Consider the following 27115-nt stretch of genomic DNA (forward strand, 5'->3'; position numbering starts at 1 on the left):
AAGGTAATTTAAAATACTAATCACAAAGTGTAAATGCAGCAGAACTGTCATGTAGTGCTATATTGCACTGGGCTTGTCTCTCCCTCACATACAGAAATGCAGGGAATGTATAATCTGCCTTGTAAGAATTTCACTAGGGATCTCACAGTGCTGGAGGATCATTTGATATCATATCACCTGAGCAGAGAGCTTTTGATCATTAAGCCCTCTGTATGAACCATAAAAGTTTAATTTTGACTTAGATGTTCCTTTAAGCCACCTGGCTCCCTTTTGACATTAAAACAGTTTACATTGTACTAATAGTATTTAATAATACATTTCTAGAGCATGTTTAAATCTCACATAGGACAACATTTTGATAAAATATTTTAAGGTGCCTGACCCTTGAAAATAGCTGTCACTAAAGGGCTAGGAACTTTTTTCCGGTGGAGTCATATTTATGACAAAATTAATGTTATGTAATCTACTACTAGATATTTTTTCCACAAAATAAAGTTTTGGTTGCTGATATTTCACATCTCATTGTTTGTGTTCCTTTTTTAGTCACATACATGTTTTGCAAACGTACATTTCTATTAACAGTTAATATCAGTGATTCTATTGCCTTCATCCCCAGGAACTTCAATTGTATCATTATTTTTAGCATTTATGCATATTTTACATTTGGATTTGTGCTTTTTTAGTGATTAATTAGCCATATATTACTGTCACATAAACATTTGATATTTGCCAGCCTATGTAATTAAAAGTTAAATATTATTTGCTAAGTCACTTTAAAATAAAAGCCTTCAAGTTAAAGTAGAAAAATGAAAAAGATAATTAATTCTTTAGGCTTTATACGATTTAGCACTTAGGATAATGCATCCCCTAGTGGAATCATAACCCTCAGCTCTGTCTGTCTGTCTGTCTCTCTTTATTTCTTTATTTCTTATCTATTAATCTATCTATATCTGCCTGTCTGTCTAGCTATCTATCTACATACCTCCATAAAAGAAAAAAATCCACATTAAAAATAGGTGTCCAATACAAATAACTTATAGACTATTTAAATACCCCTTTTACCCCTCTTCATAGCAAAACCAATGTTGTGATTCGAATTTGATCATCATAATTGTATCACATGGATAACAAACTAATTATAAAGATGTAAATAAAAAAAATAATAATTGACCTACCTAATGCTGTTAGGTAGGTGAATTAAAATAAGGTAACCTTGTTGAGGTGAAGGTTTTCAAAATAAAAATATGCATTATTTAAGACAATGTTAAAAAAAATAGTGTTATAAATCTTTGTAGGAGTAAAATAGTTTCATAGCTCCTAATGCTGACCTAGACTTGAGTCAGGTACTAGTAAAACCTCCTACCATTACTTTGAATATTTATTGGGGGAGATGCAGTAAACTTCAACCTGCTACGACTTTAAACAAGGGCTCTCTTCAAAAATATTCTCACAATGGAGAGATAATGGATTAGTTAGTGTAGTCCAGATGATAAAGATCAGGAAATATCTAAAATAATAGATTTTGAATTTGCTAAAAATAAATTTCCATTGTCAAATGAGCATTACTTTGCTTTTCTGCAAATTAGGCACTACTGCTCGAAACTTATAAAGTGATATAGGGGTACATGGGACTTTCCAATATTATCACTGGTAATAAACGCTTTTAAAAGGGGCAATTACTCAATCTCATTATTATATAATATAGTGAACAATGTAGATTATAAAAAAATTCTTGATAAAGGGATTGCAAAATGGAGAGAACTGCACTTTGATAACCTTACTAAACAAATAGTATTAAAAAGCATGGAAAGAATAGAGGAGGCATCATTATCAACACTAATGCAAGAACAGCACTTTAAGACTATCTGGATGGCATATATTACACCAGAAAAGATATCCAAGTGGGGGGACACTAGGGAAGGAACCTTTTGTGGGAAATGTAGACAGAACAAAGCAAATCTTTTACATTGCCTTTGGTTATGTCCAAAGATACAAAAATTCTGGAGAATGATACATTTCTGGATCAATAAGACTCCTAATATTCAACTAAATTAACAAGGGGAGCACATTATTTTTTTTTATTTTGGTACTAATTACCGACAAGTGAGGACATGTCTGACTATGACAATTTTAATTAGAAGGAATCTTATTTTGAAAGGAAGGAAAAGTTTGACTGCACCATCTTTCAAAGCCTTCAAGCAGGCCATATATAAACAATTTCTCATAGACAATATGATATTTGGTTCAAATTGGAAATTACTATCGAAAGATTTTTTGAAAAATGGATAAAAACTTTAGATTTAGAGGAACAAAAATTACTACTCAAAATATTTGAAAATACATTATATATTGATAATTGTAGGCTTAGAGGAGAATGGCTTTTTAATTCATGGTGGGGAGATGGGGGGAGAGGGATGGAAGAAACCTAATTCTTCTCTATTTTTCTTTTTTTTTGTGTTGAAATATTTGAATATAAAGTAATAACTACAAATACACTCAGAAATGATCGAATAGTACAATGTATACAATGTATGAATAATTAGTTTTTCCAAGGACAAGATAGTATGTCTAAATGAATTCTTATTTTACTTAAATGATAAATTATAATGTTAAAGGAACACTGAACCCAAATTTTTTCTTTTGTGATTCAGATTGAGCATGCAATTTTAAACAACTTTCTAATTGACTCCTATTATCAAATTGGCTTCATTCTCTTGGTATCTTTATTTGAAATGCAAGAATGTAAGTTTAGATGCCGGACCATTTTTGGTGAACAAACTGAGTTGTTCTTGCTGATTGGTGGATAAATTCACCCACCAATAAACAAGTGCTTTCCATGGTTCTGAACAAAAAAAATAGCTTAGATGCCTTCTTTTTCAAATAAAGAAAGCAAGAGAACGAAGAAAAATCTATAATAGGTGTAAATTAGAAAGTTGCTTAAAATTGCATGCTCTATCTGAATCACAAAAGAAAAAAATTGGGTTCAGTGTCCCTTTGAATAGACTGGAAACCCTGGGATAGGGTACACCTATACGGTGGAATAAAATGTTACAAGTGTTAAATGTAAGGAAAAGGTATATTGAAATGAAAGATAGATGATGCATTCTAATATTGATGTTTTTACATTTTTTTTTTCTAGAGGAGATTGTCTACTATTTTTGTTTATCCTGTTCATTGTCTACTATGTATATGGAAAATAAAAAGAATAAAAAAAAACTTCAACCCGCTGTATAGATGTCTATATCAGTGGATAGGGAAAAAAAAGAAAATTAAAAGGGGAAAAAAACTATGCCTACATACGCTATCTGAACTCAGTTTTGGTTGAAGTCTTTCATGCTCACTCCTTTCTTTCTTCATTAGCCAGGAAGTACATTGTATGATAAATTGTCTGTTGTCTTTTGTTCCTAGTAGTTGTTTTCTTATTATTGTCCAAGAAAGGGGTGAATGTTGGGACCTTTTGTCATATAGCCACCCAGAGGTGTAACTAGAAACCACAGGGCCCAGGTGCAAGAATCTAAGAAGGCCCCCCCCACCACCCCTCCCCCCTCCAAAAAAAAGGTGAATTTAATACATATATATATATTTTTTTACATTTAACACAGAAAAAATGTGAATCAGATTACATATCTGCAAAAGGAGGTACCCTGTGCCCACAGTCTGTAAGATGGTCTGACCCCCTATTACTGTATATAGTGACACTGTTTAACCCACCAGTACTGTATATAGTGAGTAAGTGACACAGTCTGTAATCTGCCGGTGAGATGACTGGCCTGACCCTACCTGCCCCAGTACTTTATATAGTGACCACAGTAGTCAGTGACATGGTCAACCCCCCATACTGTATAGTGGTACTGTATAGTGACACTGTTTACCCCCTGCCCCCCCATGCTGTAGTAACAAGGTCTGTAATTTGCTGGTTCCACAAACATACACAAACACACACACATGCATAAATACACACACAGTCACATACATACACACACACATAAACACCAATGGGTAAAACAGAAACACTAACCCCTGTAGTCATGTCACACTCACATGATATCAGTGCAGGCAGTGGTAGGTTAATGTTTTTTATTTTAAAAAAATATATATATTAAAAAAAGAAAAAACATTTTTTTTTTATTTTTTTTTTAGCTGGGCCCCCACCCTCAGGGGCCCAGTCGCACCTGCGACCTCTGCACCCCCTGTAGTTTCGCCCCTGTAGCCACCCAACATAAGCCTTTATTGCAAAGTGCCAGTTAAAGGGATAGTACACTGTAAAATAATTTTTATATTAATGTATTTTCAATTACTTGTTATACCACCTGCAGAGTATAAAATGTAGGAGAAATTGCATTTTAAGGTTTATTTGTGTATATGAAGCATCTAGTTTTGTGCTTTTAAACCACAGCCTATTACAATGGGTTGAGTTTACGGTAATGTCATATCTCATTATGTTATCACTTTGTGTACACACACTTGCTTCCTTATCTTATATTTGTCTGGAAAATGAAAGCTTAATACTTAAACAGTACAACAGAAAATTATAATTGTATTACTTAAAGGGACAGTTCACCCAAAAAACTTTCTCCCCTTTAAATTATTCCCAATGATCCTTTTTACCTGCTAGAGTGTATTAAATTGGTTGCAAGTAGCTCCTTTACTCATATTTCAGCATTTGAAATAGCTGATTTAGCTTGTAGTTTCCCAACCTATACTGAAAGTTTTGATACTGACGTATACGTTATTGACAAGCCTAAGTAAACACAGCCAGCAGAAGAGATTACACCCTCAGTGGGGGCATGATAGTTAAGTAATAAAATTATAATTTTCCATTGTTCTCTCTATGTATCGAGCTTTGGTGTTCCAGACAAATATAAGATAAGGAAGCAAGTCTGTGTACATGAAAGTGATAACATAATGAGATCTGATATTACCTGAAGCTCAACCCATTGTAATAGGCTGTGGTTTCAAAGCACAAAACCATCTACTTCATATACACAAATAAACCCGAAAATGCAATTTCTCAAATATTTTATACTCTGCAGTTGGTATAACAAGTCATTGAAAATACATTTATGGAAAAACAATTTTACAGTGTACTGTCCCTTTAACTACCTGCACCCCACTGAGAGTTTAATTTCTTCTGCTGGCTGTATTTACTTAGGCTATTTCATAGCTGAAAGACTCCAGTATACAGACTTTTACTATAGGTGGGAGTACTACAGGCTAAATCAGCTATTTCATATGCCAAATTAAGGTTAAAAGAGCTACTTGTAAACAATTATATACACTCAGGCAGGTACAATTGATCATTGGGTACAATTTAAAGGGGAGAAAACTTTTGGGTGAACTGTCCCTTTAATTTCCAGCTACATTCAAGACTGACACCTGCTGAGTTGATTACTATGCCCTTTGTTACCTCCCTGATAACATAAACTAGACTAGAGCTATTATGTGTAAAGAAGGTTCTCCCAAAAAATACAGCATGGAAGCAACACCTCTAGCTGCCAGGGAATTTTGTTTTGTTAGTACTTTGTACCTAAGTTTGTAAATTTGAGAATTACACAGTTAAATTAATTAATAACTTATTTCCTCTGTATTTTTTTTTTTAATCAAAAGGGACAGTCTAGTCAAAATTAAACTTTTATGATTCAGGTAGGGCATGCAATTTTAAACAACTGTCTAATTTACTTATATCATCAAATTTGCTTTTGTACTTTTGGTATTCTTTGTTGAAAGCTAAACATGGTAGGCTCATATATGCTAATTTCTAAGCCCTTGAAGGCTGCCTCTTATCTCAGGGCATTTTGACAGTTTTTACAGCTAGACATCGCTAGTTCAGGTGTGCCATATAAATAACATTGTGCTCACTCACATTAAGTTATTTATGAGTCACCACTAATTGGCTAAAAGTCTCTCAAAAGAACTGACCTAAGGGTTCAGTCTGCAGAGGCTTAGATACAAGGTAATCACAGAGGTAAAAAGTATATTAATATAACCGTGTTGGTTATGCAAAACCAGGGAATGGGTAATAAAGGGATTATCTATCTTTTTAAACAATAAACATTCTGAAGTAGACTGTCCCTTTAAATGTGATCCTATTTTATTCTGAGACAAAGTGTGCGTCCAGCCCTATGATTGATAACTGCCTCCCTATATAAAAAAAAAAGTTTGGGTGTCTCTCATCTAAAGTCATTGTTACACTCCCAGGAGGTTTGCTGTAATTGTAGAATAAAAATGCTTGCAGTTCCTCATGAAATGTGCAAAATGACATTTTATGACATTAAAGGGACATTATACTTAAAAATGTTACATTTCTGCTCTTTTATAAGCAAGATATACTATGTTTAAATTGAGCTTTAAATCAACATAACATAAATGTTTCGTATAAAATTAAATCCTATGATAAGGAGATATTAGTGGACACACACACACCTTTAATAGCTTAAAATATATATAAAAAATTCACTTCACGAGCGTCCAAAAATATATAAAAAAGATGTGAAAGATTTCAAAATGCTCTTATATTCGATGACTTTAATGTTGCTTTAATATATTATTCTTATCATTATTATTATTATTATTTGCTTATTTTAGTTTTTCCTTCTCTTGGAAAAAAAGTTTTATCAGTTTTCTACTACTGATACTGTATTTGCACACGTTTTCTCACTGTGCTATCTCCTGTAATCATCTTCTGATTGGTTTCCAAGCAGCCCTGGTTTCACAGGGGTTGATCCAAGTGGTCAAACATAGGTTGCTTGACCATTTTTAATTTTCATATTTTTTTTCTATGTATTGGTAAAGGAAAACTACCATTGTTTTATTTTTATTTTACTTGGTTTAACTATGGCAGGCGTCTTTGTGTCATGGCCCACAACAAATTTTGGTTATACAGATTGTCATGAGATGCAGGACATATGCAGGACACAGCAATGATGGTACAACTCTATTTTATTGCAGAGCATAACAATACACATCTAGTCAGGTTGATTGTACTAAACTAACTGCGACACAGACACCGGACCTAAGCCCCGCCCACATACTAGTGACATCACATCCTGCTCTCATCACATCTTCCCCTTTTTCAAAGGCAAAGCATACATTTGCATATGATAAATAACAAGGTACACCAACAGGGTATACAACAACATTTTTGTTTTTGAACATTATAAAAACAGATAGATAAGAAAACATGAACAAATAAATTACATCCTGACTTGGACATCGGGGTAGACTACCCTAGTCCACAGTGACCATGGGATTAATCTGCCCATACTTCCGGTCACTGTTCTAGCTAAAGTCAGTCCCTGTATCGGGCCGGAAGTTTCACCACTCTTCCGCTTGATGTAACTTTGCATGAACTGTCCTCTGATACAGAAGATGGTGAACAAGAGTCTGCTGGAGGCAAAGATATATCCCTGCTGTGATCTTGCTGAGGGGAAGGCACCTCTCTTAGAACAGGGGATCCCACCGGCGGTGGTACTGAGGTATCCGGTTCCAGACTCTCAGGTACAGGCTGAAGATGTCTTCGGTTACGGCGTGTAACCGTCCCTCCCTCTGTAAGGACTGTGTAAGACCTTGGTTCTGGAGAGCGGCCCACTACCGTAGCAGGCGTCTTCCATTTCTTCTCATCATCCAGTTTAATTCTGACACTTTGGCCCGCTTTCAGTTCCTGTAAAGGCCTGACAGAACGTCTCCTGTCGTAGAAGAAACGATAACCCTTTTTGGCCTCTTCATCCCTCCTAAGGACTTCGTCCCGAGGAACAGGGCCAGGCGGCTTGAAGACACCCACTGAGGGTAAAGTGGTGCGAATCTGGCGTCCTAGCATCAGCTGTGCCGGGCTAAACCCGGTGGCTTGAATGGGCATCGCCCTGTATGACAAGAGGGCTAGGTACGGCTCAGATTGCTTTAGAATGAATTTTGTTGTTTGAACTGCCCTATCAGCCATTCCGTTGGCCTGCGGATAATGTGGACTTGACGTGGAATGTACAAAATCATATTCCCTGCTGAAAGCACTGAACTCTGTAGAAGCGAACTGCATACCATTATCACTCACCAGCTCCATTGGAATGCCCCAGCGGGCGAACAAGCTCTTCAGGCGAATGATAATGGCCTGACTTGTGATATCATTCAGGGGAGCAATTTCCAAATACCTGGAATAGTAGTCAATCACAACAAGAAACTTTTTCCCGTGCAGTTCACACAAATCAGCAGCTATTTTCTGCCACGGCCCCGCAGGCAGCGGAGTAGACATCAAGGGCTCCCTACTCTGAGTAGGCCGGTGTTCCCGGCAAAAGGCACATTTAGACACGTGATTTGCAATGTCGGAGCTGATCCCAGGCCACCACACAGCTGTAGCTGCCCTTTCTCTGCACTTTGTAATGCCTAAGTGGCCATCGTGAATCCTGTTTAACATCTCCTTCCTCATGCTGACAGGAATTACAATGCGGTCTTGGAACAGCACCAACCCCTCCAGCTCCGTGAGCTGTGACCTCTCTGGCTGGTAAGCATTTAAAGACATCCAGGCTGCCCGGCTCTCGGGCCAGCCTTCTTTTATGTACCTTATAACTTCTTGCAGATATGTGTCCAAATATGTCTCTTTCTTTATCTCTTCCAGTTTCCTTGAAGAAATGGACTTAGAGGCCAGAACTGAATCAACATACACCTTCACATCTGATTCCGTGGAGGATTCTTCAGCAGCAGCCAGCGGGAGCCTGGATAGTGTATCTGCCACAACCAGTTGTTTCCCCGGCACATGCACTGCCTGAACATTGAACCTGAGCAGTCTCATTAAAAGTCTCTGGCATCTCAAGGGTGTTTTGTCAATGTCATAAGAATTGATTAGAGGGACTAGCGGTTTGTGGTCAGTTTCCAGACTAAATTTCTCCAAACCCACTAGATAACGCTGAAAGCGCTCACAGGCCCAAACTGCAGCCAGGCACTCTTTCTCAATTTGAGCGTATTTTGACTCCGCAGCCGTCAGTGTGCGGGAACAGTAGGCGATGGGCTGTAGTTTTAGTGATGAAATATCAGAAAGCGCCTAACTAGAGGCTATTGGGAAGTGGGTTTAGAAGATTCTATAAGCTTCTCTATCATGTGTAGATATTTTTGGTAAAATATAACACAAGATTGTATAAAAATGAATATATAAGCGATATAAAAGTTTGACAAATTTAATACATAAAATAAAATTAAAATTCAGCATACAATCAGTTAAAGACATGGATCCATGTACATATTATAGAATATTGTACAATATTAATCGGTTAATAACAATTGTTTTAAAACGATAAGTAACAGTTGTTTTAAAACACAAACTTATTCTAAAAATCACAAACTTCTGTAAAAATTACTTTAAATGTTACAAACTTCTGTAAAAATTACTTTAAATATTTGTTGGTATACAGTTCCTTAAAATGTATAGATAGTCTTGAAAAAGGCCTAACTGAGAGGCCGAAACGCGTTGACAGAATTTGGTGAGCAATATTTCATTACTTTCTTCTCTATTTGTAGCATTATTGCACTATGTTGTTTTGTTGTTGATTGCACTCCAACAACTAAGCATTCGCCAGAAAGGAAAGGAGGATTTTAATCATCATTATTACCAACACACTTACTTTAAACCATCAAATAACCATTGATTAAGGATTTGGAGCTACACCCACACATTTTTCTCCACTAACTAATTTTTTCACCATCATTTTTGGATCACCACACGTTTTTTAGTTCAATTTTTCGATTTTTGAGTTCAATTTTTGAGTTATATGTTTTTGATTCACATATCTCCGACTTTTTAGAACACCAATATAATTTTGTTTTTAAACACAGATTTTTTATTAATTTTTTCTAACACAGAATTTTTTCTGGAACACTTTAAAGGAATCACTTTTATTTATATATACCATCATTGTTTTATCACATTTTTTAACGGAGGAGGATATTCCCACTAAGGAATTAGAGACATTCAATAAATTGGTGCAATACACCCAAACTACATTTTAAGGAACTGTATACCAACAAATATTTAAAGTAATTTTTACAGAAGTTTGTAACATTTAAAGTAATTTTTACAGAAGTTTGTGATTTTTAGAATAAGTTTGTGTTTTAAAACAACTGTTACTTATCGTTTTAAAACAATTGTTATTAACCGATTAATATTGTACAATATTCTATAATATGTACATGGATCCATGTCTTTAACTGATTGTATGCTGAATTTTAATTTTATTTTATTTATTAAATTTGTCAAACTTTTATATCGCTTATATATTCATTTTTATACAATCTTGTGTTATATTTTACCAAAAATATCTACACATGATAGAGAAGCTTATAGAATCTTCTAAACCCACTTCCCAATAGCCTCTAGTTAGGCGCTTTCTGATATTTCATCACTAAGACATATTCAATCTCAGGGGCAGCTAGGTACCCCATTATCAAAAAGCAAGATTGGGATATTTTGAGCGCTGTAAGATACCGTTAAATTCAGATGGGCTGTAGTTTGTTGTCACTCAGCTGCAGGAGTGCAGCCCCCAACCCATAACTGCTTGCATCAGCACTAACCACAGTCTTTTTTGAAGGGTCGTAGAACCCCAGCACTGGGGCAGACCCCAGCAGGGACTTGGCATGCAGGAACGCTTTTTCTTGTGAGGGTCCCCAGACCCAGGCAACATCTTTCTTAAGCAACTCTGTGATAGGGTGTAAAACTGTAGATAAATCTGGAAGAAACTTGCCCACGTAATTTACAAGGCCCAATATCTGTCTCAGCTCATGTACATCAGAAGGGCTTTTCATCTGTTCAATAGCCCGAATTTTCTCAGGGTCCGGCTTGATGCCATCCCCATTGATGATATGCCCAAAGTAGCATAATTCAGTTTTCCTAAAATGACATTTTTCTTTATTCAGCTTCAGCCCAGACTCTTTGATAGCCTGCAGCACACAACTCAAACGCTGATCATGCTCCTCCACTGTAGACCCATACACTAGACCGCTGTGCCCACGTGGCCACTCAGGAGAGAACTCATTTCCCTTTGAAAGATTTCAGGAGCGGAGGATATCCCAAAGGGGAGTCTGCAGAAGCAGAACCGACCTACCGGTGTGATAAAGGTAGTCAGTCTGCGGCACTTTGGATCCAGGGGGATCTGCCAAAAGCCGCTAGAAGCATCTAATGTGGAAAAGAACTTCGCCCCAGCCAACTTCGGGGCTATATCTTCCAATGTCGGCAGCACAAATCTCTCCCTCCTCACTGCCTCATTCAACCTTTTCAGGCCCACACAGATGCGCACCTTTCCGTTTTTCTTTGCAACTGGAACAATAGGGGCACACCAATCAGTTGCTTCAACAACCTCTTCAATAACCCCCATAGACTTCATGCGCATGAGCTCTTTCTCCACTTGAGGCATGAGCGGGAACGGAATTCTACGAGGAGTAGAAATACTGTATGGGACTGCGTCACTTTTAAGTGCTATACGGACAGGTTTGCAGTTCAGTAGGCCCAACTCGCCAAACATATCTTCAGAGATCTCATTCACTCTGGCCACGAGGCCCAAGTCACAAGCTGCTTTTCTGCTCAATAAACTGTTAACACACTGACCTCGGATCACATGCACCCACATGGTGAACTTCCTTTGTTTGTACTCACAGCTGGCAAGAAATTTCCCCACACAATCAATACGGCCACCAGGACTATGGACATTTGTAGTAACCTTCACCAGCTGGGGCTGTCGAGGCAGTTTCATGAATTCAGCAAAAGACATTACAGTGATATCTGCTCCTGTGTCAATCTTAAAATCAACTTTGGCTCCCATTACAGTAAAAGTAACTTTCCAATCTTCTTTTGAGCTTCCACAACAGACCCCACAAAAGACACTTCCTGACCCTCCTGGTCACTGTCCACCTGCATCTCCTTAATGTATTCAGTTTTACACACCACTTCAAAATGGCCTATTCTGTCACATTTTCTGCATCTTTTATCTCTGGCCGGGCATATAGCACTCTGATCATGAGCCCGGTTGCACCGTGTGCATCGGCCATGTTGCGCCCATCCACTTCTAGGCCTTTCCAGTACTTTAGATCTACCGCTCACACTGTGCCTTTCACTAGTAGTTTTCCTAGACTGTTGCACTTCATCCACAATACTCTCAGACCTCAGATCAGCACTTTGCTTTTTCACCAGTTCACTCTGGCGGGCCATCCTAATAGCCCCGTCTAACGTTAAATCAGGCTCTAACTGCAGCTTCAGGGAGACTTCAGCATCTGCAATTCCAATAACTATTCTGTCTCTGATTTGCTCTTCTTTAGCAACACCAAACTCACAGAATTCAGCTAATTCATACAGGCTGCGCACAAATGACTCCACAGATTCTCCCACATGCTGATTACGTTTGTGAAAACAAGCTCTCTCATGAATCAAATTTCTTTTAGGCACAAAGTGGGCACTGAGTTTATCCATAACTATATCAAAGTTAACTTCTTCCCCTTCTTGGAAAGTAAAAGCATTGAACACTGGCTCTACATCTTTCCCCATGGAGTATAAAAGAGAATTAACTTGTACTTCACCACTCTCCTTGTTCAGTTTGGATGCAATCTTGAAGCGCTGAAACCGCTGACGCCATGTGGGCCAAGCTGCAGGCTGAGAAAAGTCAAAAGGCTCAGGTGGGGTAAACTTTGACATTGCAATCGATCAGGAACAGAAGCGCAATCCAGAACTTCTGACACCATGTCATGAGATGCAGGACATATGCAGGACACAGCAATGATGGTACAACTCTATTTTATTGCAGAGCATAACAATACACATCTAGTCAGGTTGATTGTACTAAACTAACTGCGACACAGACACTGGACCTAAGCCCCGCCCACATACTAGTGACATCACATCCTGCTCTCATCACACAGATCTTTTTGGAAACCTCAATATCTTAGCTCGGGATGGTCCTAGCTCTTTGGAGCAAAAACTAATCTCTAGATCACATTACAAGGTACATGTAAATTATATATCTATGTTAGAGAATATATTGTGCTGCTCTTGGAGTATCCCCTGCAATAAAACAGTGCCAGAACTCTATCACCAGACAAATATGACAGATTAATTGAGGCTCCTAAACTAAAATTAGCAAACAAAGAAGATAAAGTTAAAATTCCCAATCTATTACCAAGCTCATGGCCCCGGAACAAAATCAGCAAGGAATTCAAATTCTCAAAACAATTGGTTAAACTAAGCAGAACAATAGTGAAGGTAAAGGGGATCCTTCCCAAGACAGAAATGATTCTTTATTTTTCTGATGGATCTGCAATCCAATATAAACAAACAGAAGAAGAATTTCACTAATCTGTTTAACCATGAGAAGGACTTTGGTACAAAACCCAAATGGATCTTCTTCGCAACATCCCATGGCAACAATGCATGTGACAGGGGTTCAAGGAAGCGGGAAACAACAAAAGCCAGTTTGCAGAGGACAACAGAGGGTCAAATCCTGACCACTGAAGTCATGTTCCTCTTTGCAATCAGAATATTAAGGGGGTTACATACATCTATGTCAAAAGCAAGGAAGTAACTTAACTTCATAAAATGAAAATCAAGGACAGGTTTGGTAAGTGTGAGAGAATTCCAGGTACAAGAAAATTTAATTGTATCAGAGAATACTATCAGATGCTTCTTTACATCTGCATTGCAAGAGTTTGAAGAACATGCAGTGATTACATTTTTCCCCCAGTCCTACGGAATAATGACTGTGTTGCTTGTCTCTATGATGACTAGAGGTGGTTAGGCTTGATTGAGGACATCAGTGTGAAAAACGGTGATGTTTTTGTAATACATGGACCAACTGAGTGAGGAAATCTCACAGCTTCTAATCAAACATGTAGCTTGAAATTGTGGTGTGTCTATCATAAACATAATTAGTGTAAAATACAGTTCATTTTTATTATTTGTTATGCTTATATTACATCTTGTCATTTCTCAAAACACATGAATAAAGTAGGTTTTCCCCCCAGATTTCTAATAGCCCTAGCTCTGTAACCAGTGGAATCTCAAATTTCAAGTTCTTATCTGTCCCCCACCAGAGATAATCAACCTGAGATTGAGGGGAAATGTTAACAAAAATTGCACTCTCTCGGCCCCATACAAAAAATAAAAGAGAAGTCTCAAACCTCTGCATGCACACTATGCTTACCTAGGTACCCCCTAAAAGAATTTAGGACTGAGACTCAACCCTTCCAATTATAAATTGAACTTCCAGTAATTTTCATCATTATATTATATTAGGACTTTTAAGTCTAAGGATCAAGAATGTGCAAAATGTTAATATTTGTACATGTACCTTGTAATGGGATCAGTTATTGTTCCAAGGAGCTAGGACCATCCTAAGCAGAGATTCTGAGGTTTCTGTAAAGATCTGTAAAACCAAAAATGGTTGTGCGCCATGACACAAAGATGGCTGCCGTTGTTAATCCAAGTAAAATAAAATGAAAAATGGTGGTTTTGCAATACCAATACATAGAGGTAATTACTCAAAACAAAATAGGAAAATTAAAAATGATCAAGCAACCAACTTTACAATTATTGGAACACTCAAGATGGAATGACTCACAGCTGATCGGATAATCTTTTTTTTTCCTTACATGTTAAGATCTCTCTTCTTTTAACAAAATATATAGTAAAACATTGTACAATATTGTTCTTTACACTATTTATTTGTAAATGCAAATATTTACAACTTGTATTTTTTTTTATTTTTTTTTAAAAAAGCTTAATTATCTGCATAATTTGTTTATACATACACAAAGCTTTTTACCATATTGTATACACAAATTATTATGGTATTGTTTAAAGTCAAAGAGAAATCACTTGAAGGAAAATGTTTGTTTATTTTAGCTAAACATTTATTGGATGTATTAGATTGATATTTAGCTGAGTTGCCAGCTCCTGAAGAGAATATCAACAACTTCTATTCACTGGGGAATTATTAATCCCCATAAAGTCACAATACATTCTAGAGATTGATCAAATGATTAGGATTTGGAAGACCAAATAAATAGGAACTCTCTGATGTAATGAATCAGCAATTTCCTTCACAAACTGCATACATTTGTTTCTTTGATGCTCGGTTTTCCTGTTTTACCTGCCCAACATGCCAAACTTATAGCAGTGAGAGATTGTTTGAGTTTAATCCTGTCCTTGTGAGAAAGGAGATTCAGCTCTAATTTTACTCAACAAACGAGGTGTGAATGACAATTTTGATGTTTCTAATATAAGTGTGACTGATAATAGTTAAGATGTGTGATAAGTTTTTATCTTCTAAATTTACAAGTATAATTAGTCTTTCTATTATATTGTGATATGTCATAATATTAGTACATATATGTCGTGTTTTTTACTTTTTAGCAGAAACATGGACATGGTTTGTCTTACGGATAATTTTTTTGCTACAAAAACAGCTGTTCTGTAGTTGGTTTAAAATAATATATAAATTCTTATTATATTGGACACCATCTATCTAAGGACCTAAAGTGACAATTATTTAAAAAGGCTACCAGAAAGAGGGATCTTAAAACCACTGGTGGTATTCTAAAACACATACACGTAAAATTAATTCTACTGTTAATTCTGTACTGTTATCAATTTAAAGTTCCCCCTTTTCGGATATGCTGTAAATCAGACTTACATGGTATCATGGTTTAAACCCTCAGTCCTTGTCCTTGTGATAGCGACCAGTCCTACTCCCGGTACAACTCCCCACGTATATTTGTGTACTTTCCGCTGTCTTTCCTTGTAGCTGTACTTTACTGTGCCTGTGTCCTTAGGGTTCAAATGCAGCCACTTCTGTGTCCTCACACTCGTCTCTTCTTACATTTTTTGCACTTGGAGATTTGCGCTCGTATTACAAATTGAAAGTAAAAAGTTGTGGTAATAAATAGACATTAAAAAGTCGCAAATGCAAAATCGCATTCCCCCATAGTCTTCAATAGAGCCGAAAAAGTTGGGAAAAAACCCACAAGTTATGCAAACACAATCATGGTTATTTACAAGCGCAACATAAGAAGATAATATTTAGGCTGACCATAAGTCCCATTTTGAAAGGGACAGTACCGTTATTTTATGTTTTTTCCCCTGTCCCGTCGTTTCTTTATTAATAGTCATTTTGTCCCGTTTTGAGGGTTATCAGACCGTGCGGGCAGTGCAAGTGTAATTTTTTATTGCACACACACCACTTAAATTTTTTTTTAAACTCCCCGCCAGCGGGGAGGGCAGATTTTTAAAAAACTATTTTTTTTTTAACTGCAGCCAGGTTGGGTGGCTGTGCCCACATGATCCACAGCATGCAGTCTTCATGCAGTCTTAGCAGTCTATGCCACCCGCGCTCTTCAAAATTAGGGGCTTGTCATTGATAGGTGCCTATAAAGAGTCAGTGACAGCAGGTCAGTACTCAGTCGTGAGCTGTCAGACTGAGTCTAGGAGGGAGACTGGTCACTGGTCAGCGTGAGGGTTAGATTACTAGCTAGCTCAGCTGCAGTAGTGCCAATACTTTACTAGTAACTTACACTCAGGACAGGCTCAGCACAGGGGTCGGCAGGAGTCGGACTAAAAATATCTGAGATTCAGTCAGTCATCATCTGGATCTGATGTGATGATCAATCATCTGCCTTTAGACACTGCCTCACCATCATCCGAATTATAGGCTGACCTGACCATCACCAGACACCAGAGAGATAATTCTTGTTGCCATCTTCTTCTTGTTTGTGTCACAGACGTGTGAAGTGAACATACAAACTAGTGTTATGGTCTGGTCTGGAAGTAGATCGATTTAACTGTCTACAGTCTAAGTTCTGAACTTCAGCTTCTGCAAGAATTGTGCATGGCCAAGGTAAGACCAGTGTCTGTGCCTGGCAATCAATTAAATAAAATTAATTGTCATTTATTATATCATATGCTTATTATTATGCTGCTGCAGTGCTGGTTGTAGTACAGACGTTATAAAATAACGGTTATTATCAAGTAACTATGTAGTTCCACATTTTTATCAGTTCTTCCACCATTTACATGTGTAACAATGATTTTGGTAGTGGAAGGCATAATTGTGCATGTAACGTCTTAAGGGTTATGCTGCCTGACTGAAATGTGAAGCTGTGCAGTGTGTGAGTTTGCAACATTTGTTGCAATATGTGGGGTGGGGACTCATACCTCTTATAAAATTGCATGCATGCTGGTACACTTCCTCTTTCTTGTCTGCAACTGCTGGAGAAAGGTTTTTTTCTGTTCGGCCTAGGCGTCATTCGGTTCCTCCGAAGGGGTTGAGGGAGTCATCGCCTGTGTCACGGCGAGTATCTGTGAGGGGGAGAGATAGTAGTTTAGGTACTGGGGAGGTAGACCTTAGTCCTTCCCAGGAGGTAGGCCTCACTCCTTCCCGGGGGTTAGGGGAGCCTCCCAGCGTTTCATCTTCCCCCCTCCTTTTTCCCCTGTCTCAGAGTGAGGGTCCCTCAGATTCGGGGTTGGGTTCAAGTGGTGCTGGGGGCAGCGTGGTCGAGGTGGGGGCTCCGGATGGCTCAATCGGCCTCCCGGAGGTATTCAGAGCTGGGCAGGATGCTCGGGGCCGTGGGCGGGCCGGCGGGCCCAGTTTGGGGCCTGCGGGCGTGCCGGGGGCCCGGGGGCAGGTTGTGGCCGAGTGTGGGCAATTTTCCCAGGGTCGCGGGCGGACCGGCGGGCGCCTGTGGCCCAGGAGAAGAAGGTTTGGGAGCGAGCGGCTTGCCTTCGGGCCTGCACCGCGTGGTTGCGCCTGGCGGCCTAGTGGAGCAAGAAGGTTTGGGAGCTAGCGGTGGGCCTTCGGGCCGCATCGCGTGGTTGCGCCTGGCGGCCTAGTGGATCCCTCCCCCCCTCTGGTGGTTTTGGGGGATGCGGATCGCGGTTTACAGAATGCCCCCTTTCACATTGGTGGTTCCAGTGGTGGCGCGGCCCCCTCCAGGGCCGGGTACTTACCGGACTTACCTGTCTCGGATGCAGCGCGGGCGGCGGGTGTTAGTCCTAGCGTCGCGGCAGGTGGTGGGCAGTCCAGCGTCGTTCATAGTGTTGCGGCGGTAGGCGGCGTGGTCCCCTCGGGAGCGGTGAGCGGGGCGTCCTCTTCTGTCGGTGTCTTCTGGTCGGTGTCGGGCGGCGGTGACGTCATTTCCGGCAGTCGCAGTCATGACGTCACTTCCGGGCACCGCGTGGATAGCGGCATTTCCGGCTTCGGGTGCGGCCGCGTGCAGGCGAGTCTTCAGTCCGGGCATGGCGTTGGCGCAGGTGAGTCGGGGGTCTGGGGATCCGGGCAAGGCGGCACCGGACAGGAGGTGGCTGGCGGTGGGCTTCAGGGGACAGGCACCTGGCATCTGGGGGCACACTTGGGGGCACATGGCAGCAGTCAAAGGGGGGTAGGCACCGGGCAGATGCAGACTCATGTGGGGGCTGATTTGGTTGTTGGGGGTTTTGGCCCTGGGGTGCTGGATGATGCGGGTCAACGGGCTGGGGGTAGCGGGCCTGCGGCTGCAAACATACTGGGATATACTGGGCCTGGGAGTCAGCCGGCCGTGGGTAGGCCTATTGCCAGTAGAGGGCATGAACCTCTGGGGAGAGGGCAATTGGATGTGGCTGGGGAAATGGTTAGGGGTGGGCATGAACTTCTAAGGAGAGGGCAACAGGATGTGCTTGGGGAAATTTTTAGGTTGGCCTCGTTGCTAGCCCAAGGGGCGCAACCGTTGGCTTCTGGAGCAGGGCATCCTCAGCACCCAGCACTGGAACCAGTCACGGGGGGTGGGTGGCCATGGGCCAGCGCGGGCACTTGGGAGTGAAGGGGGCGGCAGGGAGAGGCAGTCAGCTGGTGGAGCACAAGGGGGTGGGCAGCAAGCTAGCCATGTTGGGGAGCGGGTTGGGGGTGGCGCCTTTCCTGCGATCCCCAGTACTCCCGGCTCTGTTTTTTCTCCACAGGTGAGCAGTGTTGCAGTGGTGGCAGTGAACCAGGAGGCTGGTCAAGCGTCAGCTCAGGGGACCGGAGCTGGTCAGGAGGCGATTCCCCCTACAGCACCAGGAGCAGGTGAGATTGCATTGCACGGGGGGTTGGGGGAAGGTGGGGGGGGGCTCATCTAGTGATTATGGCTCTGGGAGTGACGACTCCTTAGGGCCAGTGTCCAAACCTCAAAAACGTGTGCTAAGGTACTTGCGTAGATTGGTGGCTGGGCAGCAAAGGCAGGAATTGAGGCTTTCTCCGGGTGGGGGAGCGCAGGCCGGGGTTTCTGGTCAGGTAGCGGGGACTAGTCTGCAGGTAGGGTCAGGGGCTGCGAGCTTGGCATTGGCGGACCGCAAAGTGGCGCTGCAGGGGGATGCATACCCCTGCAATGTGCACTCATTGCATTCGCATCTGAAGACAAAAATGGTTAAAAAAATTAGGGAGGGCAGATATGTGCACATCTTTGATCTGTCGCTCGAGGCCCATAAGGCCAAGGAACGCAGTGAGGATGGCTCGGGCCCAAAAAAGGTGAAGAGGCCAGAAATGATGGATGAGTGGCGCACGTGTTTTCGGGTACTGGCGTCCTGTCTCATGGAGGCAAAGCCAGAATTGAGGGTTGACGTGCTGAAATATATGGAGACGATTGAGTTCATCCACAAAACATATAAAGAAGGCTTGTGGCGGTCTTATGATGCGGACTATAGGAGAAATATGGTGGGGAACCCTTTGCTGACCTTTGGCACTACGGATGTCCATCTATGGCAGCGCTTGGGGGCCGAACGCTCCCCTTCCCCCCCTTCAGGTGGAAGGGTCGGGGGGAGTAGGCAGCTGGGGGGAGTTAAGAGAAAAGGCCGGGAATGTTGGAAGTTTAACAATGGGAAGTGTGATCGGGGAGCAAACTGTTCCTTTTGACACTCTTGCTTGTACTGCGGGGCGGGCCACCCGGGGTCCGAGTGTGGAAAACGCAAAGAGATGGGGGGCCGGGGGGCCGGCAGAGGGGCTGCTGCGACAAAGGGCTCCAACGCCGCTGAGGCTGGACGCCCTTGAGCCTTGTCTCAGGGTCTACCCGGACAGGCGTGCAGGGGAGCTTCTCTTGTCCGGGCTTCGCAAGGGTTTCATCATTCCGGTGGAAGGGCCAGTGTCGGGGGCACGGCAGAAGCGGAACCTCAAGTCGGCGTATGAGTAACCCGATATCATGAGGGAAAAGCTGGGTAAAGAACTGGGATTGGGCCGCATGGCTGGCCCCTTTCCAGAACCCCCAATTCCAGGGTTAGTGGTTTCCCCGCTGGGGGTTGTCCCCAAGAAGGAAGCGGGAAAATTCCGGTTGATCCAGCATTTATCATATCCGAATCGGTTAATGATGCTATCAACCCGGAGGTTAGCTCCGTTTTCTATCAGTCGCTTGACCAGGCTATGGTTTTGGTGCAACAGGCTGGGGTCGGGGCCCTCCTAGCAAAGCTTGACATTGAGTCAGCATTTCGCTTGCTGCCAATACACCTGGTTTCCTTTCGGTTGATGGGGTGCTGGTTTGAAGGGGCATATTATGTGGATCGTTGTCTCCCAATGGGTTGCTCGGTCTCATGCGCCTTCTTTGAGATGTTCAGTACATTCCTGCACTGGGCAGTTTTTTCCAAGGCGCACGGTGGGCTTATAGCCCATTACTTGGATGATTTTTTGCTGATCGGCAGAGCTGGGGCGGCAGAATGCGCACGGCTTATGTCGGTAATGAGGGCCTTATTTGCGCATTTCGGGGTACCATTGGCGGAAGACAAGACCCAGGGGCCATGCACCCGCTTGACGTTTCTGGGAATCAAGATCGATACCGTAGAGCAGAGGTGCAGGCTGCCAGAGGACAAGGTGGAGCGTATGCTCACCGCGGTTACTTCGGCCGCGGCGGCTGACCGGCTCGCGATAAGTGAGTTACAGTCGTTACTGGGTCTGTTGAATTTCGCTTGCAAGGTGATCCAAATGGGCAGGGTGTTCAACAGGAGGTTGGAAGGCCCGCTGAAGGGAAGTAGCAGGGGTCACAAGGCGTGTGTGGTGTCCTCAGATATGAAAGAGGACTTGAGAGTCTGGGAGTTGTTCCTGGTGGATTTCAACGGTGTCTTGTTGTGGAGACAGGAAAGGACTTCTAGTCAGGCTTTGCATTTATTCACAGACGCGGCTGGGGCTCTAGGTTATGGGGCTTACTTCAGCGGCACGTGGAGCAACGAGGAATGGCCTCTGGCCTGGGTTGAGAAGGGATGGACCAAGAATCTTACACCCCTGGAGTTGTTTTCCCCATCGTAGTGGCTGTTGAATTATGGGGGCAGCAGCTGGCGGATAGGGACGTGATATTCTGGTGTGATAATATGAGCGTCGTGTTCGCAATCAACAACCTTTCCGCCTCTTCCCCTATTGTAGTACGTTACCTTAGGTGGTTAGTACTGCGATGCCTGTGGCACAACATTGACTTTAGGGCACGGCACGTGCTCGGGGTCAATAATGTATTGGCGGATGCGCTGTCCCGGGGCCAGTGGGAGGCATTTAGGAGATTGGCACCGGGGGCGGCAAGGGTTGGTACTCCTTGTCCTTCCTTTCTTTGGCAGGTGGCGGAAGGGGGGACGTGCTGACTTTGTTGGTACAGGCGTTGCTGGCGCCTGCTACCTGGAGAGCCTACGTCAAATACTGGGCAGAATGGGAAGTCTTCCTCAGGGGTAAGGGTGTTCCGGTGGAATCCGGATCACCGACTTTGTTGCTTGAATGGATGGTGTGTTTGAAGGAGGCAGGTTAGGCAGGTAATGAAAGGTTGGGGTAGAATTGAAGCGAAGGTAGCGGATAGGCGGGAGCCCATTACGGTGCAGCGGCTCGGGGCTCTGCTAGCGGCGCTTCCGGAGGTCTGTGCGGATGAGTATGAGGTAGGTTTGTTCAGGGCAGCGTTCGCAGTTGCTTTCTTTGGGGCTTTGAGGATTGGGGAGCTAGTCAGTCCGACCAGGTCCTCAGCAGGTTGTGGTATCCAAGTGCAGCATGTCAGGTTTGACATGCAGGCACTATTGTTGTTTATTCCCAGATCAAAGACCGATCAGGAGAAGAAAGGTGTGTGGTTGTCCATACAGCAGCAGGATTATTCAGAGTGTTGTCCCGTCCGGCTCTCGTCCGAGTTCTTGGCTAAGAGGCCGGCGACTCTTTTTCATACATGCGGATGGGTCTAGTTTGTCTCGGTTTCAGTTTAGGCGGGTGTTGGAGGAAGCTGCTAAGCGGGTTGGCCTAGATCCCGGGGTTATTGCGCCACACTCCTTTCGCATCGGAGCGGCCGCCAGCGTGGCTGCGGCTGGGGCATCAGAACAGGAGATTAAGAGACTAGGGAGGTGGAGTTCCAAAAGGTATAGGTTGTACATTAGACCCCTTAAGGGTAAAGTATAGACAGTATAGAATTATAGGCGTGCGTTTCCGTTTTTTAGTAATGATGGTTCTCGTTTATTTTAGGTTTAAGAACCCCTCCTTGTAGAGCGTGGATAGTTGGCCACTCGTATGTCCACTGGGCGGCCATTCACGCATTGAAGCGTCCGGGCGGCCAGCAGCTGGGATTTCGTCCAGATGCGGTTTCCATTAGATGGCTGGGGAAGAGGGGAATGTTGTGGAGTGACTTGCCGGCTTGTTTGGAGGAGGCCTTCCTTCGTTGGGGGCGGCCTTCCTTGATAGTGCTGCATCTGGGGGGCAATGATGTGGGGCGTTTGCCTGTGTTGGACTTGGTGGCTATCATCCAGTCGGATGTGAGGTGGTTGAAAGTTCGTTTTCCAGGGGTGCGACTGGCTTGGTCGAACGTAATTGCTCGCTTGCAGTGGCGACATGTGAGGGTGCACCATTCTGCTTACCGTATTCGGAAAAAGCTGAACAGAGATGTGGGGAGGTTGATCGTGGAGGAAGGTGGTTTTACAATCAGGCACGATAACATTTTGGGGGACTGCAAGCGGCTGTATAGGCCGGACGGGGTCCATTTAACGGAAGAGGGCTTAGAGTTATTTGTGGCTAATTTGTCTGGTGCTATTAGGAGGCATGTTTTATAGCTAGCCTCTTGGGGTGGCGGCAAGAGCTCCATTTTGCGGGCATATATGCAGTATCTCATGTGGCGGGGTCCTGGCCGAATAATTTTTATGGTTTCCGCGAGGGTGTGGTCGAGCTAATGTAAGGGGCATGATGTTGCAAGTCGCAGCTTGTAACGCCTCTCCCCGCGGGCCTGCTGACCTAGAAACCCCTTGTGGATGATGCCAGCCTTTGAAGGGCAATGTTCGGCAGGAGCATTGCGACAACCGATCTGGGCCGGTGACCTCACTACGCTTGCTGTAGATACTAAGTTAATGCTAGTTTTAGGATATAGATTAGTCTCAGATGCCGCCACCTATTGATATAAGCCTTATGCTTCACAAGTTAAATAAGTTTAGAATTTGCCTGGTTTTGTTTAATAAATGCGACCTTGCTTCACGGTCTTATACCTCCAACTATGTGTCTGTGTTTTTATTGGGTAAGGTGGAAATGAAGTCATGGTGATTTGACCCTTATGGTAGTGGAAGGCATAATTGTGCATGTAACATCTTAAGGGTTATGCTGCCTGACTGAAATGTGAAGCTGTGCAGTGTGTGAGTTTGCAACATTTGTTGCAATATGTGGGGTGGGGACTCATACCTCTTATAAAATTGCATGCATGCTGGTACACTTCCTCTTTCTTGTCTGCAACTGCTGGAGAAAGGTTTTTTCCCCGCCCATCCCTCCCTTGTTGTTAACATGTTGAATTGTTGTTTTTCAGGAGGTGCGGCACTGAGGGAACGGCTGCCATTAGGGTGGTTGCAGGACTTTGGCGGGGGCATGCCTAATCAGGCTAGCTAATCGTAAGCCCAAAGTAGTAACAATTTTTGGCTTCACATCAAGGGCGTTTGTTGTGCGTCTTGCGCCTGATGTCGACCTTACTGGGTCTAGGAGTGAAGGTAGAAATTACCGGCTGGCGTGGCGGGGTCCCGGCCGAATAATTTTTATGGTTTCCGCGAGGGTGTGGTCGAGCTAATGGGAGGGGCATGATGTTGCAAGTCGCGGCTTTAACGCCTCTCCCCGCGGGCCTGCTGACCTAGAAACCCCTTGTGGATGATGCCAGCCTTTGAAGGGCAATGTTCGGCAGGAGCATTGCGACAACCGATCTGGGTCGGTGACCTCACTACGATTGCTGTAGATACTAAGTTATTGCTAGTTTTAGGATATAGATTAGTCTCAGATGCCGCCACCTATTGATATAAGCCTTATGCTTCACAAGTTAAATAAGTTTAGAATTTGCCTGGTTTTGTTTAATAAACGCGACCTTGCTTCACGGTCTTATACCTCCAACTATGTGTCTGTGTTTTTATTGGGTAAGGTGGAAATGAAGTCATGGTGATTTGACCCTTATGGGCAACTCAGCTAAAAAAAATCTACAACTACTATCCAGATATTCAAACCAAACGCAAGTTCAGAGGCTTTTACCCTTTAAAATCAGTTAATTTTGGGGAATTTGCCTTGACAACATAGGATAATCTCACTTTTTAAAGCATGTTTGTTGTTTGTATGATAAATTAAATTGTAATACTTTTGTTCACAAGCTTCAGAATCATCTCTTAACATATAAGCATGTTCTCTTTGATTTTCTTTGTTTAAACAACAAATTTGGCTTGGGTATCCATCTTTTTAAAAGTGACAATTAGTCTGAGACAAGTTCCATAATATATATTAATATTAATGAATATTGTGTGGGGGGGGGCATGATGGATGTGATCTAATGGAGGGAACCTTCGTCTTTAGAATGGTTATTGGATAAGTAATTTTATTTCCCTTAACAACAGTTATAATAAAAAGCATTTTATAGGTTGTCTTTATAAGTCAGAACATTTGTGCTTTATTTTTTTATAGATTTGCCAATTTTCTGTGTGCGTCAAATTTAAAGTAAAAATAATTTCATATACATGATACATCAGCCCATGGAGTGTGAGAAGTTTTATTATATGGTGTTGAAAGGCCGAAATTTGCTGTGTAAATTTGTTTCATCAGACAAATATTCATGGTACAATCATGTTGAAATACAGTCCCCCTCTAGCTCTACGTCTACCTAAAAAATTTTGTATGAGTTCTTCTGTCACCGAAGGATAATTGTTGGCTCAATAGTTTAAATTTATGTCATAAAAGTTAACTTTTGTTAAAATCTTACTTTTTTCATATAAATAAAGAATATTAACCCCGTCCCGTCTTTGACCGCTCAATGTCCCGTTTTTGTCTCAAGGAAATATGGTCAGCCTACATACAAGACCACTGATAATCTCCCTTGATCTGGGGCTCCACGCAAGATCTCACCCCGTGGGGTCAAAATGATCACAAGAACGGTGAGCAAACATCCCAGAACCACACGGGGGGACCTAGTGAATGACCTGCAGAGAGCTGGGACCAACGTAACAAAGGCTACCATCAGTAACACACTACGCCACCAGGGACTCAGATCCTGCAGTGCCAGACGGGTCCCCCTGCTTAAGCCAGTACATGTCCGGGCCCATCTGAAGTATGCTAGAGAGCATTTGGATGATCCAGAAGCAGATTGGGAGAATGTCATATGGTCAGATGAAACCAAAGTACAACTGTTTGGTAGAAACACAACTTGCCACTGTAAGGCTGTTTCTTTAGTAATTGGTTTAGTTATTCCTTTGACTATTTGGCTAAAAATTGTTTTCCAACAGAGAGAAGATAAGTTCATATTAGGATTTAGACCATTTTCGATTGTGACCCAGTGTTTCTGGGGTTTGTGGATTTTCCAATCCAGTGTCCGCTGGAGGAAGATGGCTGTCCTATATGTTTCTAAATTGGGTACTCCCAAGTCCCCCTGGCTCCTTGAACGCATCATGGTTCATCTATTGATTCTTGGATGTTTGCTCTTCCAAATGAAGGAACTAAAAAGGTTTTGGACTTGGGTCAAGTATTTAAGGGGGAGAGGAATTGGGAGAGTCTGGAGAATGTAAAGGAGTCTGGGGAAGGCGTTCATTTTAATGGCATTTATCCTACCTATCCACAAGAGATTTCTAGCATTCCATGAAGCTATTTCTCTCGATAGGGCTATATTTATAGGGACGTTATTCAAGTTGTATATCGCGTCAAGGTCTTCTGCCAAATATATGCCAAGGTATTTAAGAGATTTCTTACACCATCTAAATGGGCAGCTATTTTTAAGTTTCTGTTCCATTTTGGGAGGTAGAGAGACACCTAATATTTCTGATTTTGTCTGATTGATCAGGAAATTAGTGAGGCCCCCGAATATGTCAAATTCCTTGAGTAGAGAAGGGATCAATTTTTCTGGGTTTGTGAGAGTAAATAAGACATTGTCGGCAAACAGGGACATTTTTTACTCTTCCTGGTTAATTAGGATACCCGAAATATCTGGGTTGGCTCTAATCTTGGTGGCCAACGTTTCTAACATGCAGACAAACAGTAATGGGGATAAGGGACAGCCCTGACGTGTTCCATTAGTTTTGGGGAACGGGGAAGAAAGAATGCCATTAAGCGAAATTTGGGCGCTTGGCGCATTATAGAGTGCAAATATTCTATGTAGCATTGTATGTCCTAGGCCAAATGCCCTCATTGTTTCTTTTAGAAATGTCCAATTAACCCTATCAAATGCTTTCTCAGCATCAGTGGACAGCCAAATGGACGAGGTGCCTGAGGTCTTTGCGTGCCAGAGTAGATGGAGGTTGCGCTCAGTGTTATCCTTGGCTTCTCTATTTGGCACAAACCCCACCTGGTCCTGGTGTATCAATAAGGGAAGGATCAAGTTAAGTCTTTTAGAAAGCATCTTGGCATATATCTTGACATCGGAATTCAACAGTGATATGGGATGGTAATTGGGGATTGAGTTAGGGGATTTATTAGGTTTGGGTATGACTGTTATATTGGCTTGTAGGGCATAGGGGGAAAAATGTTTATTTTTATCAATTTCTTGAAAATAAGAGAGGAGGGGAGGTGCCAGAATATTTGCAAATTTAGCATAGTAGGTATTTCCAAAACCGTCTGGGCCTGGTGCCTTTCCCGAAGGAAGGGATTTCATTGTGTTTTTGAGTTCCTTGAGAGTGAAAGGGGATTCTAAATCATCTCTCTGTTCTGTGGACAGAGAC

This window comes from Bombina bombina, chromosome 6, assembly GCF_027579735.1.
Source record: "Bombina bombina isolate aBomBom1 chromosome 6, aBomBom1.pri, whole genome shotgun sequence".
Lineage (NCBI taxonomy): Eukaryota > Metazoa > Chordata > Amphibia > Anura > Bombinatoridae > Bombina > Bombina bombina.